This window comes from Bufo gargarizans, unplaced genomic scaffold, assembly GCF_014858855.1.
Source record: "Bufo gargarizans isolate SCDJY-AF-19 unplaced genomic scaffold, ASM1485885v1 original_scaffold_1788_pilon, whole genome shotgun sequence".
Lineage (NCBI taxonomy): Eukaryota > Metazoa > Chordata > Amphibia > Anura > Bufonidae > Bufo > Bufo gargarizans.
In genome coordinates, this window is record NW_025334516.1 from 106,065 (window position 1) to 127,265 (window position 21,201).

At 49.2% G+C, this 21,201-nt stretch overlaps 1 protein-coding gene across 2 annotated transcripts in view; it reads left to right on the forward strand.

The window, feature by feature from the left end:
- The first annotated feature begins 662 nt into the window (after positions 1-662).
- Positions 663-21,201, forward strand: part of P2RY6 (pyrimidinergic receptor P2Y6) — an 87,673-nt gene continuing 67,134 nt past the window's right edge. The window contains exon 1 of one of the 2 annotated variants that reach the window (XM_044274495.1): positions 663-753. The gene's annotated coding sequence lies outside the window, so the exon portion shown is untranslated. Of the gene's footprint in view, positions 754-8,428; positions 8,674-21,201 lie in introns of those variants that run through there. The other variant, XM_044274494.1, reaches the window with a different exon arrangement.

Genomic DNA, 21,201 nt, shown 5'->3' on the forward strand with positions numbered 1-21,201 from the left:
TCCAGCACAAGGGTCTGTGCGCCCCCTCAGGCTCCTGGACCTGGTAGCGACTGCGACCTCTGCACCCCCTAAAGCTTCAACCCTTATATAACTCATTGGAGAGAAGCCCAACTCCCTATCCGTTGGTTATCACACGAGTCCCAGTGCAAAATCTGTAACAGGGTCCAGGATTCATGTTCATATGGGACAGAGCAAATTTTTGTATGATACAACTGGGCCTTTTGGACTGTTCAGTTAGGTAGACTCAGGTTCTTACACAACCAAAACAATCGGACTCATGAAGGTCCCAGACATGGAGTCTCTCCTGATACAGCAGGGGGCCTAACGGCATGCAGGGTACTTCTTGGACTTCACCTGAAGTCCAAACACCTCATACCTGACTGCATTTGACAAAGACCTTGCCTTCTGTAAAGCCTACATATTTCCTATTTGGTGTCTATACGATCGGTATGATGAATTATGGAAGCATATCTGCTCCGGTATCTTTCTTGAAGCAGGTTTGATTTCATATTTCATATCCTACAGTTAGAAGGAGAGTTGGGGGTGAGCATGAATAATGAAGTGCCTCCTCCAAGGCTGAACCAGGATGGAGAAGACAGTCCTCCAGCTCTGCCCCTTCTGCTGAGGGGACATAAAAATACGTGACCATGGATATTTAAGTTGACACAAGTTGGGGACCCAATCTGCTTGGACTGTGTACATCTTTCTTCCCTGTCTCCGGCAGCAAAGGACTTCTACCAAGCAACGTGTTAGGTATTAGACTTTCTGTTTTCTCCTGTCTTTACACATTTGTCTATTTCTTTATTTTTATAACTAAGTACTTTACCTTTTGCACATTAAAGCCTAAAACTTTATTGCTTTGCCCTAAACCAACCCAAGTGAGCAGAGTGTGTCTTCTGGGGAGAGTGGATGGCGTTGGGGGGGGGGGGGGGGTGATTTATACTAAATATATATAATTTATCACCAAAATTCATTTTGGGGGCTGACCGGAAAATAATGTACAGTTTTTCTGATGTTTGCATAATTTTAATTATCAAGCATACTATCCTATCTATAATATATAGTAATATTAATACATACTATCTATAATGCCAGTATGGGGTTATGACTCCTGTAGAACTGGGCACTTCCTCTGTCTAACTATTTTGCCGCCATGGTCGCTATTGACAGGAGTATCTAAAGGTTTTAACATTTGATATCTTTGTAACCATTTCAAAGGAATGTAAAAACTGACACCTATAGGTGACGGGACGGGCACATCCATTGCAGTTTTGCAAATATATATATCACTGTGAGCCCTCAGTACTGAAGAGTGTGTGAGAGGGCACAATATTTAGAAACCCCGACCAACCTTGTAACCAGTCATTTTTGGAAATAAACTGTTACCCAGGGGAAAAACCTGTGCACCATATCACAGTGTACATATCTGCTTGACATATAGTGAGGCAGGGTTGGCATCATTTTGCTCTAGAATCCTTTAGAATGACCAGATTTCCGTATTGATTACCAACAAATGTCGTCCATATTTCCGGTAGCTGCAAATAAGATGTTGAGTGTTGTTTTTATCTTCCTCAATATTTCTGGGATGGTATGGCATGATACCCCCACTACCAGCCCCAATCTATAATGCCTGCTCCACCTGCCATCAACCATGATGCCTCCTCCACCAGCCCTCCACAATAATGACACATTTATCAGCCTTAAACACTGATGTCCCCTCCACCAGCCCCAAGCCATGATGTCTCCTTCACAAGCCCCAATCCATGATGCATCCTCCACCTGATGTCCCCTACACCAGCCCCAAGCCGTGATGTCTCCTTCACCAGCCCCAATCTATGATGCCTCCTCGACTAGCCTCAAACCATGATGTCCCCTCCACCAGCACCAAACTATGATTTTATCTCTACAAGCCCTAAACCATAATGTCCTCTCCACCAGCCCCAAGCCATGATGCCTCGTCCACCAGCCCCCCACAATAATGACACATTCATCAGCCTTAAACACTGATGTCTCCTTCACAAGCCCCAATCCATGATGCATCCTCCACCTGATGTCCCCTCCACCAGCCCCAAGCCATGATGTCCCCTCCACTAGCCCCAAGCCATGATGTCTCCTTCACCAGCCCCAAACCATAATTTCATCTCTACAACCCCTAAACCATAATGTCCTCTCCACCAGCCCCAAGCCATGATGCCTTGTCCACCAGCCCCCCACAATAATGACACATTCATCAGCCTTAAACACTGATGTCCCCCTCCACAAGCCCCAAGCTATGATGTCTCCTTCACAAGCCCCAATCCATGATGCATCCTCCACCTGATGTCCCCTCTACCAGCTCCAAGCCATGATGTCCCCTCCACCAGCCCCAAGCCATGATGTCTCCTTCACAAGCCTCAATCCATGATGCATCCTCCACCTGATGTCCCCTCCACCAGCCCCAAACCACGATGATTCCTTTCACCAGCCCCAAACCATGATGCTTCCTCCCACCAACCCCAAACCATGATGTCCCCTCCACCAGCCACAAACCATAATGTCATATCCACAAGCCCTAAACCATATTGTCCCCTCCACCAACCCCAAGATATGATGCCTCGTCCACCGGCCCCAAGCCATGATGCACCCTCCTACAGAGCCAAATCACAATGTCTCTTACACCAGCTCCAACCCATGATAAAAATCAGACCAAATCCACGTAATTCCAAAAGGGTCATATACTTTTCTTGCAGCTGTACTACCCAGCTTGGTGAAGGGTAAGGCAGTATTCGGGTATTCGGGTTAGCTATTGATGGAGGTTGCTTTGCGTTCATCAGTCAATCAGTGAATACAGACATGAGATTTTTGGATTATAATCAGTGGACTAGAGATTATAGAGTAAGAAAGTGATAAGTATAGGAAAAGTGGTGGAGACATGGGTAAATCATATTGATGGGGTCCACCAACCATCATCTATGGGTGCATTTTTGCTTAGAAATTTGAGACTTCAGTGATTTTTACACCTAAAATGTGGGCGTGGTTAGCTATGTTAAAAAGTTGCAAAAAAGGCACAATCTTCCTCCAGTAGGGGGCGGTGTACAGAAACCAGCATCTCTAGACAAAAGTGCTCTTTGTATAGATGCACCAAATTTATCATACGTGCAACATTTGATAACTTTGGCGCAAATTACGGCAATGCAGACTGAAGAAAAACTGACTTAAAAACTTCCCCTCTGGATAAATTCTCCCCTATAGTATTTTCAGAGCTTTATTACCATAAAACTGGAAATCCCTTAAAATTTTGAGTTCCCCTTAAAGGTTTTTTTGGGGGTTTTCTAAGTGACTTATCCGATTCAAAGGGGCCATGTTGCTGATTTTTGACTCCACCCCTTTTACTCCTGCAATTATATCTATCAACAGCAGAATGAAAATTTTATTAAATGACCCCCGAACCCGCACCGTGTGATAGCGCAGCCTCCGCGCGGTCACGCACCTGCATTCCACACATGGGGCGATTAGAGGGAAAAGCTCACTATATTAATATCTGACGCGGCTGGAATGGAAAACAGGGCAGATTGCAGGAATTCCTGAGCCGGCGAATTTCTCAGATCCTCTATGTGGCGATTTTTTTCCATGCTTCTCACTGCGTGTCGGAGGCTCCCCTTAAAATGTTCATTCTCACATCAGTGGTAACCTAAAAATTGCCTTCCAACCAATGGTGAATTTTGGATCCTTTTTGGATTCCAATTTTGGAAAGGGTGTGAAAACTTTGGCAACTCCATTTTTACTGCTCCAATGCATCTAACGGCTCCAGTAGTATGCGAACGCCCATTGTCGCGCGTTCCCGGAAGTCTATGTACGGGAACGCGCGACAAGAAGCCCCAAAGAAGCTCCTGTACTTCTTGGGGCGTCGGGCGTTTTACAGCGCGATCGTACGCGCTGTAAAACGCTCAGGTGAGAACCATTCCCATAGGGAATCATTGGTTCTTGCCTGTTGAGCGTTTTACAGCGCGTAGGAACGCGCTGTAAAACGCTCAGGTCTGAACCCAGCCTAAACAAAATACATTTTGCGAATAGTCATGTTTTTGGTGTTTTTTTTTTGCAGTTTTTAGCATGCAGCTCATGTGCAGACCTAGGGGACTAGTGTAGCCTGCAGTTACGTGTTACTCCACCCTCTCTACCTCTGGGAGCTGATGCTTTAGTGCAACAAAAACTTGACTGCATAAGTTTACACTCCCTTTAATATTTTCTTTAGTCAGTAGACGCGTGGAGCTTAGGTAAATGTGCATGACTTTTTTTGGGGTGCTACTAAGTTACCCCATGCATGAAAACATTTGTCTACATACAACCTATGCTGTCTTGTAATGGAAAGTGTGTAAAGGCCTAATAAGTACCAGTACACTGTAGGCACGGTACATGGTCCCTATGGGCCATGTGGACCTAGGGGCCCAGCAACTTCCCCTGTTTGTCCTGAACTGTTATAGCAGCTGCCAGTAGCCACCACTAGGGGGAGCTCACTGCATACAGTTTCCTATAGCTCCCCTTGAGTTCTATACTAACTGTATGAATCCAGATACATTGAGCTCCCCCTGGTGGCGGCTGCAGGCAGCGAGAATTATAGCGTTTATTGGAGCTCCTCTGGACAATGGACCGTAAAATGAATCAACGCAGGATTTGCACTTTAAGGCCTCATGCACACAACTGTATTTTGGGTCTGCGTCCGATCTGCATTTTTTGCGGATCGTACATGGACCCATTCATTTCTATAGGACCACAAAAAAGGTGGACGTTGTGCAAATAAGGCTACTTTCACACTGGCGTTTCTGGGTCCGCTTGGGAGATCTGTTTCAGGGCTCTCACAAGCGGCCCAAAACGGATCCGTTCAGCCCCAATGCATAAGGATCCGTTCAGAATGCATCAATTTGGCTGCGTTTGGTCTCCGTTACGTTTTTTAGACGGTCACTAAAACGCAGCTTGTCTGACGATGCGGAGCCAAACGATCCATTTATGGATGTCAATGGGGACGGATCTGCTTTCACTGACACAATATGGTGCAAATGATAACGGATCCGTCCCCCATTGACTTTCAATGTAAGTCAAGACGGATCCGTTTTGACTTAGACTTTTTTTAATGAATAATGCAAACTGATCTGTTATTAACGGATACAAGCGTTTGCATTATTCGTGCGGATCCGTCTGTGCAGATACAAGACTGATCCGCACAAAACGCAAGTGTGAAAGTAGCCTAAGGGTCCATTCACACATCCGTGTGTATTTTTCAGATCCGCGGATCCACAAAACACGGACATCGGCAATGTGCGTCCCGCATTTTGCGGACCGCACATCGCCGGCACTAATAGAATATGCCTATTATTGTCCACAATTGCAAACAAGAATAGGGCATGTTCTATTTTTTTCGGGAATGGAAATACGGACCCGGAAGTGCGGGTCCGCATTTCCGGATCGGGGCCGCACATCGTGAAATAGAAGTGAATGGGTCTGCAATTCCATTCCACAAAATGCAGAGTGAAATTGCGGATGTGTGAATGGAGCCTTACAGAACTCGTCTTATTTTGTCCGTTTCGCAGACAAGAATAGGCAGTTCTGTTAGGAAAATGCGACATGGACGCGGTCAGCAGTTAGAGGACCACAATACACATGCATGAGGTCTAAGATAGGAGCGTGCTGGGGGCCCCATGGTTTCTGTGTTATGCACCTGTCCACCTTATATGGTGAGGCAGGGGGCCCCATTGTGACATTTCTCATGAGATGACACAGGTGGAGATCTCCTCCCCCCCAGGACAGTTGCGGACCCTCCAGGATGACACAGGTGGTGATCTCCCCCCCAGGACAGTTGCGGACCCTCCAGGATGACACAGGTGGAGATCTCCCCCCCAGGACAGTTGCGGACCCTCCAGGATGACACAGGTGGAGATCTTCCCCCCCCCCAGGACAGTTGCGGACCCTCCAGGATGACACAGGTGGAGATCTTCCCCCCCCCAGGACAGTTGCGGATCCTCCAGGATGACACAGGTGGAGATCTCCCCCCCCCCCCCAGGACAGTTGCGGACCCTCCAGGATGACCCAGGTGGAGATCTCCCCCCCAGGACAGTTGCAGATCCTCCAGGATGACCCAGGTGGAGATCTCCCCCAGGACAGTTGCGGACCCTCCAGGATCAGGTGGAGATCTCCCCCCCCAGGACAGTTGCGGACCCTCCAGGATGACACAGGTGGAGATCCCCCCCCACCAGGACAGTTGCGGACCCTCCAGGATCAGGTGGAGATCTCCCCCCCAGGACAGTTGCGGACCCTCCAGGATGACACAGGTGGAGATCCCCCCCCCCCAGGACAGTTGCGGACCCTCCAGGATGACACAGGTGGAGATCTCCCCCCCAGGACAGTTGCGGACCCTCCAGGATGACACAGGTGGAGATCTCCCCCCCCCCAGGACAGTTGCGGACCCTCCAGGATGACACAGGTGGAGATCTCCCCCCCAGGACAGTTGCGGACCCTCCAGGATGACACAGGTGGAGATCCCCCCCCCCAGGACAGTTGCGGACCCTCCAGGATGACACAGGTGGAGATCTCCCCCCCAGGACAGTTGCTGACCCTCCAGGATGACACAGGTGGAGATCTCCCCCCCAGGACAGTTGCGGACCCTCCAGGATGACACAGGTGGAGATCTCCCCCCCAGGACAGTTGCGGACCCTCCAGGATGACACAAGTGGAGATCTTCCCCCCCCCCAGGACAGTTGCGGACCCTCCAGGATGACACAGGTGGAGATCTTCCCCCCCCCAGGACAGTTGCGGATCCTCCAGGATGACACAGGTGGAGATCTCCCCCCCCCCCCCAGGACAGTTGCGGACCCTCCAGGATGACCCAGGTGGAGATCTCCCCCCCAGGACAGTTGCAGATCCTCCAGGATGACCCAGGTGGAGATCTCCCCCAGGACAGTTGCGGACCCTCCAGGATCAGGTGGAGATCTCCCCCCCCAGGACAGTTGCGGACCCTCCAGGATGACACAGGTGGAGATCCCCCCCCCCCAGGACAGTTGCGGACCCTCCAGGATCAGGTGGAGATCTCCCCCCCAGGACAGTTGCGGACCCTCCAGGATGACACAGGTGGAGATCCCTCCCCCCCCCCAGGACAGTTGCGGACCCTCCAGGATGACACAGGTGGAGATCTCCCCCCCAGGACAGTTGCGGACCCTCCAGGATGACACAGGTGGAGATCTCCCCCCCCCCCAGGACAGTTGCGGACCCTCCAGGATGACACAGTTGGAGATCTTCCCCCCCCCCAGGACAGTTGCGGACCCTCCAGGATGACACAGGTGGAGATCTTCCCCCCCCTAGGACAGTTGCGGATCCTCCAGGATGACACAGGTGGAGATCTCCCCCCCCCCCCCAGGACAGTTGCGGATCCTCCAGGATGACCCAGGTGGAGATCTCCCCCCTCCCCCCCCAGGACAGTTGCGGACCCTCCAGGATGACCCAGGTGGAGATCTCCCCCCCCCCAGGACAGTTGCGGATCCTCCAGGATGACCCAGGTGGAGATCTTCTCCCCCCAGGACAGTTGCGGACCCTCCAGGATGACACAGGTGGAGATCCCCCCCAGGACAGTTGCGGATCCTCCAGGATGACACAGAAGGAGATCCCCCCCCCCCAGGACAGTTGCGGACCCTCCAGGATGACACAGGTGGAGATCTTCCCCCCCCCCCCAGGACAGTTGCGGACCCTCCAGGATGACACAGGTGGAGATCCCCCCCACCCCCCCAGGACAGTTGCGGACCCTCCAGGATGACACAGGTGGAGATCTCCCCCCCCCCCCCCAGGACAGTTGCGGACCCTCCAGGATGACACAGGTGGAGATCTTCCCCCCCCCCCCAGGACAGTTGCGGACCCTCCAGGATGACACAGGTGGAGATCTTCCCCCCCCCCCCCCAGGACAGTTGCCGATCCTCCAGGATGACACAGGTGGAGATCTCCCCCCCCCCCAGGACAGTTGCGGACCCTCCAGGATGACCCAGGTGGAGATCTCCCCCCCCCCCAGGACAGTTGCGGATCCTCCAGGATGACCCAGGTGGAGATCTCCCCCCTCCCCCCCAGGACAGTTGCGGACCCTCCAGGATGACACAGGTGGAGATCCCCCCTTCCCCCCCAGGACAGTTGCGGATCCTCCAGGATGACACAGGTGGAGATCTTCTCCCCCCAGGACAGTTGCGGATCCTCCAGGATGACACAGGTGGAGATCTTCTCCCCCAGGACAGTTGCGGACCCTCCAGGATGACACAGGTGGAGACCCCCCCCCAGGACAGTTGCGGACCCTCCAGGACACGGGGCTGACAACTCTCAGCAGAGCAGCCTGCCTGCAGTCCACTCCTACATGTGTTGGGTCCGGCTATTGACAGCTTGAAAGGGGAGGGGGAAGTCAAATCCAGTGCAGGGAGGGGGAGGCTGCAGACCTTCTGTATACTGCGACTCAAGAAGTCAGAGAAGCCCCTGGATGGGGAATATTCCAGGGGCCACAGTCTGCAGAAGGTGCAGGGGCCAATCCTGGGACTCACAGACCCGGCATTTATAAGGGGATTGGATTACATGTAATGACCTTGTCCATTCTGGAAGAGTTGAGCAGTGAGAATCTACTGAACACACTCGGCTCTGCTGCATCTGAAAGTCTAGGACTCCTCCAGCTGTACGGTAAGTGGAGCTCTTTCGATCTATGGCATACATCCCCCTAAACTGTCCCCCCCACATAGGGGGGCATCGATATCCCTCCGCAGTTATATTTTATACCCAATTTCCAGAACAGAGATCTAACACTGGTCACAGCTGAGGGTTTGTCACCATTGTGTCCAATCTATAGAATTTGTTAGCCTGGATCTCGTATTGATACATTTGACCTGCACTGATACATTGTAACAGACCGGGGAGAGACGTCGATGCGCTTATCTCGGCGACAATCGCAGCTCTTTATCTGAATGAGGCTTACAGAGATCCAGACGCAGCCTGCAAACCTTCAGCTCTGAGGAGCAGTTTCCATGTTTCAAGTCACTGACAGCAAGCATTGGATGAAGAACTGAAATACAAAGCAGGACTTTTCATTAAGCAATAGTTCTAGGGGCTTCAGGTCAATAAAGCTTCATCGCTCTATAGTGAAACGTCCTGCAGCTTTCTAAAGACCTTTGTGTTTGGCTACATGCACACGACCGTATGCTTTTTGCGGTCCGCAAATTGCGGATCCGCCTAAAAAAATGGATGCCATCCGTATATTTTTTTTTTTCAGGTCCATTGTAACAATGCCTAAGGCTACATGCACACGAACGTTGTTTGTTTCCGTGTCCATTGCGTTTTTTTTTTTGCGGATAGGATGTGGACCCATTCATTTCTCGCGGACCCATTGAAATGAATGGGTCCGCATCCTATCCGGCAAAAAAATGAACGGATCGGACCCATTGAAATGAATAGGTCCGCATCCTATCCGCAAAAAAAACGGAACGGACAAGGAAACAAACAACGTTCGTGTGCAAGTAGCCTTAGGCATTGTTACAATGGATCCGCAAAAAAAACAAAAACGGATGGCATACGGATGTCATCCCTTTTTTATTGCGGATCTGCAATTTGCGGAGCGCAAAGCACATACGGTCGTGTGCATGTAGCCTAAAATGGACAAGAATCGGACATGTTATATTTTTTTTGCGGGGCTATGGAACGGACATACGGTGTGCTGTCCGCATTTTTTGCGGACCCATTGAAGTGAATATCCTATCCGCAAAAAAAAAATGGAACGGACACGGAAAAAAAATACGTTTGTGTGCATGAGGCATTTCTTTTCTTCATCCTTTTCAAGATCTCTGCTTGCTGTCAGTGAAAGGGATTGGCTAAAAGCCTAATAATTCCAGTTACTGATGTAAAGAGTCCGGACTCCGGGCTGATACATTTTACTTGCGCTGACACATTGTAACAAACTGCTAGGACTGAAGTAAGATTTGTGGCAATTGTCTAGACGGGATGCAAGTGTACCAAACCCTCAGGTGTGAGAAGTGTCAGCTTCTGGATATAAACAAGAGTTTGCCCATTTAGTGGCAGCAAGCAGAGATCTTATAAAGGATGAAGAATTGAATTATTGATTAGAAAGCTGACAAAGTGTCATTAAAGGGGCGGTCTCGTGTCAGACGGTGATGGCGCATTGCTGTCAGATAGGCGCAGCTCTCACGTCATGTCGCCAGAACCGGGCCCCTGAAGTGAAGGAGAGCACATCGCATATACGTGGCTACCCTCCATGCTGAAAATAGCCTCCCGTATCGGCGCTTGCACAGTGCGCTCACCATCCGCAGCTATTAGACTTCCAAAAACAGCCAAGCGCGCTCGCTCAGCTATTTTCAGAACTCTCATAGCAATTTTTTTCCGCTTACGTTCCTTTTTTTTTGCATTCGGTATACGGAACCATTCATTTCAATGGATCCGCAAAAAAAAACGGAAGGTACTCCATATGCCTTCCGTTTCCGTATTTCCGTTCAAAGATAGAACATGTCCTATTATTGTCCGCGTAGTACTGTTCTATGAAGGGCCAGCTGTTCCGTTCCGCAAAAAACGGAATGCACACATCCGTATTTTTTGCAGATCTGTTTTTTTTCGGACCGCAAAATACTGAAAAAGCCATATGGTCGTGTGCAAGAGGCCTTAGAGGCATCTCCAGAAATCATTCCACCTGGGACTGGTATTTGGAGAATCCCCATTTTGCTTGTATTCAATTCAGTTTACTGCAGGTCGGAGTAAAAAAAAAAAAAAAAAAAGTTTTAAAAAGTTACAAAGTTTGGAAAAGTGACATAAAGTATCACTGGAGGGTAACATTCCGAAGGACCGACGCCTGGTCAGCTGGACTTCATCTCAACACAAACGTAAAGCCCCGGCCCGGGGGGATCTGATCGTCCAAGATTTTGATCTTGAATTCCTGTTTGGGGAATGTCCAATAGTCCAGGGAATCTGAGCCAAAAGCCGAAACGCCCCCCCCCCCTCCCCTAGGCTTAACATCAGAGACCCTCACTTTGGGGCAGGAGCTCTCTTCTTGACGTCCTGCAGCTTTCATAAGTCGGACAAGTAATAAGGAATTGGAAATTTTGTAATCTTGTGGTGTTGAAAAAAAAAATAATCTACCGTTTTCTGTATACAGCTCCTGTGCAGATTTATGTGTCTCCATGGTAACAGACTACAAACTAACCCTGTGTAGTCTCATTCTGCTGACATTTGCTGCACTGTCTCATCTGCCTCAATAGCAGGAGAGAGAGGGAGTAGTATAGTAACCTGTGACTGCAGCGTCAGACTACACAGGGTTTGTTGTAGTCTGTTACCATGGAGACACATAAGTCTGCCTATACAAATGGTAAAAGATACTCAATTTATATATTTTTTTTCACAAATTCTTGTCTAATAACCCAAATATAGTGTCTGTCTAGCTTATTGTGGCTCACTGTCCATGTTGTACCCCCTACCTCTCACATTATACTCACAGAAAGCTGGACCCTTGCACTGTCTCTGTGCTGCCCTCTTGTGTTAGAGAGCTGAAGGCGCTAGTTTCCCGTTCCGTTAAGTGACGGACAGGACAGGACGCATACATGTGGCACAGAGCCACCTCCGCAGGGTCCACTGTAAAAACTGAAAAACCATAGAAGCCCCGCCCATGCCACACAGAAACGCCCCTTTTTAAGGAAGTATACATAAGCGCCGCTCCCTTGTGGGCACCTTGCTGGACAGTCCGATAAAAAAGTGGGAACGGAGGCTCATCCTTGTCATCAAGGGTCAGAAATTTTTTATAAAATATGTTAAAAATAACCACAAAAAAATGCAAACTAAAATACATCACTCTTCTCGCCTTGTCAGGATCAAAATGTAAAGTTTTGGACAAAATATAAAATAAATATTTCGCCCATAAACCAACGGTGACTCTGAAAGAAGATATTTTGGGGCAAACATTTACTACTGTATGGCCAGTACCTTTATTTTCTGTTTTTATCTTTAAAATCACATTTTTTTTTTCTATTTTTGTGTGGATTATTATAAACTTTAAAAAAAAAAAAGTTTATAATAATCCACACAAAAATAAAAAAAATAAAAAATAAAAATAAGATATGAAATGTGACAATATAAGCTCAAACTGCCGTAATATGGCGTCACCCATTTTATTGAAGAAAGAGCAAAAACCGCATAAACACCACAAGGAAACAAACACTTCTGGGAGTCATTGTGATGTGATTGAAGTCAATTGCAGGAAAAAGGCGACATAAACACAGCAAAGACACAACAGAAATAGCAAAAGTGGGGAAATGAAGCAGAAACAGAAGTAGTGATCGTAACGGTACTGCCCCAATAAATACTGCAAGTAGTCACAATAATAAGACCCGATACACAGGACTACACTGTGCGACATAGTGTTATTACAGGTTCAGTTCATCCGCTGAACCCAACACACTTGTGAGTGTCAACAACAGCTTGGAAGTATATCAGATACATGAGATCATATCCCCGTCCTCTCACATAACTGGAAGATCAGCCGTCCAAGAACATATGAGAAGAAATGTCCGGAGTGAGGTCAAAGCTGACACAACCTGCACTGCAAATATATGGCAGTGGTTCTAATGTAAAAAATCACAGCAATAGATGATTTCTTTAGTTTGCGATTTATTGAATGCGACAACAACGTGTGAACGCGTTTTCGGCTGAATTAGCCTTCATCAGACACTATAAGGTGAAAGGCAGTAGTGTCATTTGTACATATACAGAATGTTAACATAAACATGTATAGCATACCATGGACGACAATAGACATGAAAAAACGTAAGACATAAAATATTAAAAAAACATGAAAAATAAGGGGGCCTCATCCCCACTCAGGAGGACCTACCGTTGCCGCTTGATGGTGGAAGTCAGACACGTAAATAGATAGGGTGCTGTCAGCACCAGTGGTTTCTGTGCCCATAGCAATGTGTCACACTGCTTTTTAAAAGTTGCCGGGAAGCGCGCCAAAGCGATGGGCGGTCCTGGAGGCTGGTGCGCATGTGACACCGTGCGTTCCACCCGCCGGAAGTAGATCGGCAAATGGAACGCATCGGGTCACATGGTTGCGTTCCACAGACCGGAAGAAGTTCGGTCCTGGAATGCAACAGCCTGAAACAACACTGGGGATCAGTGGAGAGTACAAGAGAATAAAAAAGCGTAAAATATGGTATAACACATAGGGGAGAGATGATTTAAGCATGAAGATATATGTTTTTGTGTGATATATGGAAAACTATAATGAATGCATCTAGCTATATAAGTAGGTATGTGCAGGGGCGTATCTATCACGAGGCAAACAAGGCATTTGCCTAGGGCGGCACTTGCCAATGGGGCGGCAAAATGCCTTGTTTGCCCCTTGTCCCATCAGTCTCATCTGCCTCCGGTATACTCAGAAGATCCGATGGTATATTCTAACCCCCAGGCGTTCCCATGGTGACGGGGACGCTTGCCTGGGGGTTAGAATATACCATCGGATCTGAGTTTTCACGCTCAGAGCGTGAAAACACAAATCCGATGGTATATTCTAACCCCCAGGCGTTCCCATGGTGACAGGGACGCTTGCCTGGGGGTTAGAATATACAGGGCCCCGCCGCTCACAGGAAAACATTTAAAAACGAATCAGTAACCTAAACTTTATTCATTAGTGATGTCTTTACTGTATACCTTACTCTGTCTTTCAGCTCCGGTAACAGCAGGCAGTGCGGGCGGGCGGCGCTCACTCACTGACGTCACGCGCCTGCTCCTCCCACTAGGCGGCGCAGGCGCGTGACGTCAGTGAGTGAGCGCCGCCCGCCCGCACTGCCTGCTGTTACCGGAGCTGAAAGACAGAGTAAGGTATACAGTAAAGACATCACTAATGAATAAAGTTTAGGTTACTGATTCGTTTTTAAATGTTTTCCTGTGAGCGTCAGGGGGAGGAGGAATCTGTGGATGGCACCGTTTAGGGGAGGGGGGGAATCTGTGGATGGCACCGTTTAGGGGAGGGGGGAAGTCTGTGGATGGCACCGTTTAGGGGAGGGGGGGATCTGTGGATGGCACCGTTTAGGGGAGGGGGGAAGTCTGTGGATGGCACCGTTTAGGGGAGGGGGGAAGTCTGTGGATGGCACCGTTTAGGGGAGGGGGGAAGTCTGTGGATGGCACCGTTTAGGGGAGGGGGGAAGTCTGTGGATGGCACCGTTTAGGGGAGGGGGGGGATCTGTGGATGGCACCGTTTAGGGGAGGGGGGAAGTCTGTGGATGGCACCGTTTAGGGGAGGGGGGAAGTCTGTGGATGGCACCGTTTAGGGGAGGGGGGAAGTCTGTGGATGGCACCGTTTAGGGGAGGGGGGAAGTCTGTGGATGGCACCGTTTAGGGGAGGGGGGGGATCTGTGGATGGCACCGTTTAGGGGAGGAGGGGGGGATCTGTGGATGGCACCGTTTAGGGGAGGAGGGGGGGATCTGTGGATGGCACCGTTCAGGGGAGGGGGGGGATCTGTGGATGGCACTATTTAGGGAAGGGGGATCTGTGGATGGCACCGTTTAGGGGAGGAGGGGGGGATCTGTGGATGGCACCGTTTAGGGGAGGAGGGGGGGATCTGTGGATGGCACCGTTCAGGGGAGGGGGGGGATCTGTGGATGGCACTATTTAGGGAAGGGGGATCTGTGGATGGCACTGTTTAGGGGGAGGGGATCCGTGGATGGCACTGTTTAGGGGGAGGGGATCCGTGGATGGCACTGTTTAGGGGAGGGGGATCCGTGGATGGCACCGTTTAGGGGAGGGGGATCCGTGGATGGCACTATTTAGGGGAGGGGGATCCGTGGATGGCACTCTTTAGGGGGGGATCTGTGGATGGCACATAGGAAGGGGTGGGGTTTAGAGAGAAAGGGGCTTGGCCTTGACAGAAAGGGGTGGGTCAAATTTATATTAGGGGGGTGCCCGAGTTTAGTCTCGCCTAGGGCAGCACAAAACCAAGATACACCACTGGGTATGTGTGAATACTATATGTAGTATAATGTTTGGTTCTAATGTAGCACAGAGTAGGCAGTATTATAGCAGTTATATTCTTGTACATAGGAGGCAGTATTATAGTAGTTATATTCTTGTACATAGGAGGCAGTATTATAGTAGTTATATTCTGGTACATAGGAGCAGTATTATAGTAGTTATAGTCTTGTACATAGGAGCAGTATTATAGTAGTTATATTCTTGTACATAGGAGCAGTATTATAGTAGTTATATTCTTGTACATAGGAGGCAGTATTATAGTAGTTATATTCTTGTACGTAGGAGCAGTATTATAGTAGTTATATTCTTGTACATAGGAGCAGTATTATAGTAGTTATATTCTTGTACATAGGAGCAGTATTATAGTAGTTATATTCTTGTACATAGGAGCAGTATTATAGTAGTTATATTCTTAACCATATTTCTTTTTATTGAGGTAAAAATCAAGGCCAAAAGCCCACACATGACATCAATGCAATAACATTTAAGAGTCAAAATAGTCATCCAGTGCACATACCATGTGTAAACAATACAAGCGATTGTCATCATCATCAGAGATACACATCAAAAGGAAAAGGAGGGTATGGGGGGGGAACAATCGGGGGGGTAGGGGTGGAAAACCAGGAAAGGGAGGATTCCTGCTCTATCATGTAAAGTTCCTATGTAACTTCCACGAGGACCATAGCTTTAGGAAGCAGTGGCGTGAGTTTGTCTCCCAGTGCGCCAGTTCCTCAAAGCGGTAGATTTGATCTACCTTGTCCGTCCACATAATGAGAGAGGGAGGTGAATCCGTTTTCCATAAAAAGGGGACCAGTAATTTAGCTGCTGTAATCAACATTGTTGGGAGGTTATTCTTGGCGGGGGTTAGTGAGCTATTAGGGCACCACAATAGGATAAGTTTTGCATCCAAGACTATCTTGGTTTTGCATACATTATTGATCATGGATTCTATCAGCTTCCAGAACGGCTGGATCTTGTGGCAGAGCCACCAAATGTGTGACAATGAACCTGTTTCTACGCCACACCGCCAGCATGTTACAGGGATCTCAGGGTTAAGTTTGTGTAAGAATTCAGGAGTTTTATACCATCTACTTAGTAGCTTAAAAGAATTCTCCTGAACTCTCACACAACGACTGAAGCCGTGTGAATGGGCCAAGACAAAGGCCTTCTCCGGTTCCGTCAGGGTCAAAGAAAGCTCTCGTTCCCATGAGGTCACATAACCGAGCTGGTCTAAGGGGGGGCCTGGGAGCTAGAACCTTCTTCTCAAGCCAAGAAGGGGAGCTGTTACCAGCGAAGGGTCCAACACATAATTTAACATCTCTTTTGAAGTCTGCCAAATGAAAAAAGGGAGCTGCCTTAACCTCGGGACGGCCCATTATTAAGTCCCACTGCAAACTACCATCTGGGAGAAGGACATCCCGCAAGGACAAGTCAGCGAGCTTAGACCAAATCCCAAAGGGGTTTGACACAGAAGGGTGGATATAGCTTTGCAACAATTTGAGAGGCATACAGGGATTAGGAAAGCTAAACAGCTGGGATTGGACCATTTTGGACCACTCTACTAGCATTCCCTTCCAGACCGGGGAAGAGGCGTAATGATTGGCAGAGAAGGGCCTGACACCCCATAAAGTAAGCTGGTCTTGGCTGGTGAGCAGTACAGCCTCAAGACGGGAGCAAAGGGAGCTAGATTGGCGGGATAGGGTAGCCACACATCTACATAACTGAACAGCCGTGTAATATGACTTTACATCTGGCATCCCAAAGCCTCCAAACGTCCGGTCCCTCGTGAGGGTAGAATAGGCAATGCGTGGCGATTTGCCATTCCAGAGGAAGCGCGTGAACACTCGGCGGACTTCTGTGAAGTATGAGTTTGGAAGCCAAATAGGAAGGGCTTGCAGCAAATATAGAAATTTGGGGAGGATAAAGGTTTTAAGGTAATTCTTTCTCCCAATCCATGAAACAAATGGGAGTTTCAAGTTCTGCAGATGGGTACGGATATTTCGCAAGAGCGGCACATAATTAAGGGAGGCTAGATCTTGGACATTGGCCGAAACACATGTCCCCAAAAACGTAACGTCTCTGGAGGCCCAGGTAAATGGGGTGGTGCGTTTAAGATTATTTACTACATTTAGGGGGCAAGAGATATTAAGTGCCATGGATTTCCCATAGTTTATTTTAAAATTGGATACGAATCCAAAATCCTCGAATGTATTCAGCAATTTGGGCAAGGCCTCTGCCGGGTTGGAGGTCATGACTAAAAGGTCATCCGCGAATGCTGCAGTAACATGAGTATGGGGGCCAACCTGAAGGCCTCTAATGACCGGATCAGCTCTAATTTTACACAAAAGGGTCTCCATCACCAATATGAACAGTGCAGGAGAGAGGGGACACCCCTGCCTCGTCCCATTGGCGATGCGAAATGGTGGGGATAATGCTCCATTGACTTTAACCATGGCAGAGGGGGCCGAGTATAGGGTGTTAATGGCACTAATAAACTGGTCTGGGAGGCCAAACTTCGACAGGGTCCGCGACATAAAGAGCCAGCTAACCCTGTCGAAGGCCTTCTCTGCATCTGTACTCACCAAAACCAAAGGTTTAGAGGATCTCTTGGCCCAGTTTATAAGATGGAGGAGCCGCACCGTGTTCTCAGGCCCCTGTCTGCCATGGACAAAACCTACTTGTTCCTCATGCACAATGTCAGGGAGAACATCCTGAAGCCTGGTAGCCAAGATCTTCGCCCACCACTTCACATCATTATTTAGCAGGGATATCGGCCTGTAGTTACTGCAGCATGTCGGGTCCTTATTTTCCTTATGGAGGACAGTAATGTGCGCCAATAAGGAGTGAGGAGCCTAGGGAGCCCCCAGTCAGAAGGTAGTTGCACAAATTCCTAAAAAAACGTGGGATTAAAACATCCTGAAAGGATTTACAATGCGCAATGGAAAATCCGTCGGGGCCAGGGCTTTTACCTGATGGGATAGACATGAGAACCTTACGAACCTCTGAGTCAGAGATGGGCTTAGTCAGAAGGGAAGCTTTGGATGAGGATACGGAGGGGAGGTTCAGGGACTGCAAGAATTTGTCTGTTGCTTCAGAGAGATCCCCGGGGGTAGTCCCATTAGGAGGGGGTAAATTGTATAAGGCCTCATAAAAGGCGCAAAATGCCTTGGCGACATCTGGGGTGGACTTATGCATTTTACCCTTGGAGTCCTTGATAGAGGAAACAAAGGAGTCAGAAAACTGCTTCTTGGCAATCGCCGACATCAGTCTGTTTCCTCTATTCCCGTGGGCATAGGCCTTGAATCGGGAGCGCAGGACCAACTTTGCAGAAGTGACATTCAATAGGTTTTTTAATTGCGTTCTGGCTTCAGTTAGCTCTGCTAGGGTGCGTATAGCTCGTGATTCCTTGTGGGAGGATTCCAGGCGGGCTATGGTCGCCAATAAGGCATCCAAGGCTTGTGTCCTCTGCTTCTTCACAAAAGCCCCTAAGGCGATAAGTTCCCCCCTTAGGACTACCTTGTGGGATTCCCAAAGTATGGAAGGAGAAGGAGGGGAGTCTGGAGTATCATTAAGCGCAAAGAACTCAGATATCGAGGCCTTAAGTTTGCAAGCGTGCCTAGGGTCTAAGATCAAAGTATCGTTGAGACGCCATAAGCGCTCTTTCCTCTGTGGACCGGACAAGGAGAGGTTAATAATGACAGGGGCATGGTCGGATAATGTGATGTTACCTATCCGGGCTCCAGAGACATTACGTATATGCGAATCAGACAGAAACAAATAGTCCAGTCTGTGAAAGGACAGCTTGGCATGCGAGTAAAATGTATAGTCCCGGCCATTGGGATTCAAGGTCCGCCAGACGTCCAAGACCTTAAGCCTTCTCAGGGAAATTTTTAGCCTTTTTAAGAGCTTATAAGATACAGAAGGTCTGCCCGCCGAGGTGTCCACCGCTGGCTCCAGGGCAATATTGAAGTCGCCTCCTAACACCAGTAAGCCCTCCGAGAAGGAGGACAATAAAGCAAGGGACTGAACGAGCCATGGTACTTGGCCTTTATTAGGAGCGTACAAATTGGCAAAGGTCACCCGGGACTCACCCAATAAGCCCTTTACAAAAATGTACCTACCCTCAGGGTCTGCTGAAGTAGCCGCATGCTTAAAGGGGAGGCATTTATGTACAGCTATACTAACCCCCCCTACTGGCGGAGTCATGAGTGCTGTGAAACCACTGAACAAATTTCTTAGGGGGAAAGTTGGGAATTTTGCCCGTTCTGAAATGGGTCTCTTGCAGAAAAGCCACTGAGACTTTATCCTTCAAGAGGAGAGATAGTGTCTGAGACCTTTTGCATGGCTCGTTCAGCCCATGTGCGTTTAGTGAGGCGACTACTATAGAAGACATATCAGCATACACTCAGGTGAATGAAAGCATAGGGCGCCTGCGGAAGCATGGAAAAGCACACAATTGATATGAGCAGGAGGAGGGAAAGGAGGGAAGGAAAACATGAAACAAAAAATAAAGGATAAAACATTAAACATGACAAGCTGACAAGTGAACAGCTCGGACAAAGTACCCGTCCGAGAAGGGGTTAGTACTCTACCTATCACCAGCCAAGACAGGGTTGGACTGGCGAGGGGGCAAGTAAAGCACCTATGGTCTATGACAAAAGAGACCAAAAACAAAAATACGTCCAGCACCAGTATCCGTCCGGGCTTTGCCCTGCGGATGGGGACCAGAGTTTGCGGTCCTAGAGGTAGCGTCCAGTAATAACATTAAGAAGACACAGTTCTGGTCACACAGCATATGGAAACACCAAGCCCCAGTAAGAGAAAGAGGCCATAAAAATAAAAATAAAAATTGAACAAGTTGAAAGGCCAAGTTCGCCTCCAATAACCCGTATAACAAGAGGATGAAGAACAGTCATCTCCTAATGTAGAGGAAAAGAATAGCATCAAGGTATGCTTACGAGCACAGCCGACGTCGCTGCAGTTCCATTCAGGTGAAGGCCCTGTCCATCCTGCTGCGTCCCGGTCGATCCGGTTTGCCCGCGGACGCCGTCTGCCAGGCAGTCACTCGGGGCGGTATGGGCAGGGAGCCATCTTGGTCGGCCGGTAGCCAAGAGGGGATTTCCACCGGGGGGACATCCAGGGACCTCCAGACAGAGTCCAGGTCTGCTGGTGAGCGCACGGTGAGTAGCTTACCATTCCTGGAGATCGCTAGCCCAAAGGGGTACAACCATCGGAACGGGGTCGACGTCTTCCTCAGGACTTCCAGGAGAGGCTTGAATAGGCGCCGTTTGGCTAAAGTGGAAGGCGCGAGGTCTTGGAACATCTGGATCGGGGCGTTCTCATACTCCAGTACCTCCATCTCTCGTTGCCTTTTCAGGAGGGCCGCAGTATCAACATAGCTCAACAGGCCACAGATCACATCACGTGGCGGCTCTTGCGGTTTAGGCCTAGGGCGTAACGCCCTTTGTATGCGCTCCACTACGATTCCCGCCGCTCTGTCAGGATCCAGCATCGTGGAAAATAATTCGCGCGCCACCGTCGGTAAGGCCTCCGCTGCAATTGACTCAGGTAGGCCGCGAATGCGGATATTGCGCCGGCAGCTACGATTCTCCTGGTCTTCCAGCTTCAGGAAGGCATCGTTCAGCAAGGCCCTGTGGGACGCCAGCGTCTCCGACGCTTTACCTTCGTAGGTCATGATGGCCTCTTGCGTGGCTTCTAGTGCAACCACTCTCTGCCCCAGGTGCTTCATGTCGTCCTTAATGTCGGACAGGTCTTGTTTCAGGGGCGAGAGGGCAGACTCGAGAACCCGGCGCAGGGTCCGCTCTGAGAGAGGCGGGTCTCTGGGCCTCCTGTCCGAAATATCGGAGCCGCTGCCAGCATCTGAGAGTTCTCCCGCATCGGAGTCATGTGCAGCAGACGCCGCCATATTGGGGCCTTTCTGCGCGGCAATCCTCAGCGTTTTCCGAAGAAACTTCTCCATCTCAGGTTGTTTGGAGTGCAGTGGGATAGACTCTGAACTTCCTCTGTTCTTTTCTCTGCCAGGTTTCCCCATAATCAGGCAAATTATAAGCTTATATAGGGCAAAGGAGCCGGAATGCTGGAGGAGCTCAAGCTCGTGCGACCATTCAGCAGCGTGGCTCGGCTCCGCCCCTATACTAGTTATATTCTTGTACATAGGAGCAGTATTA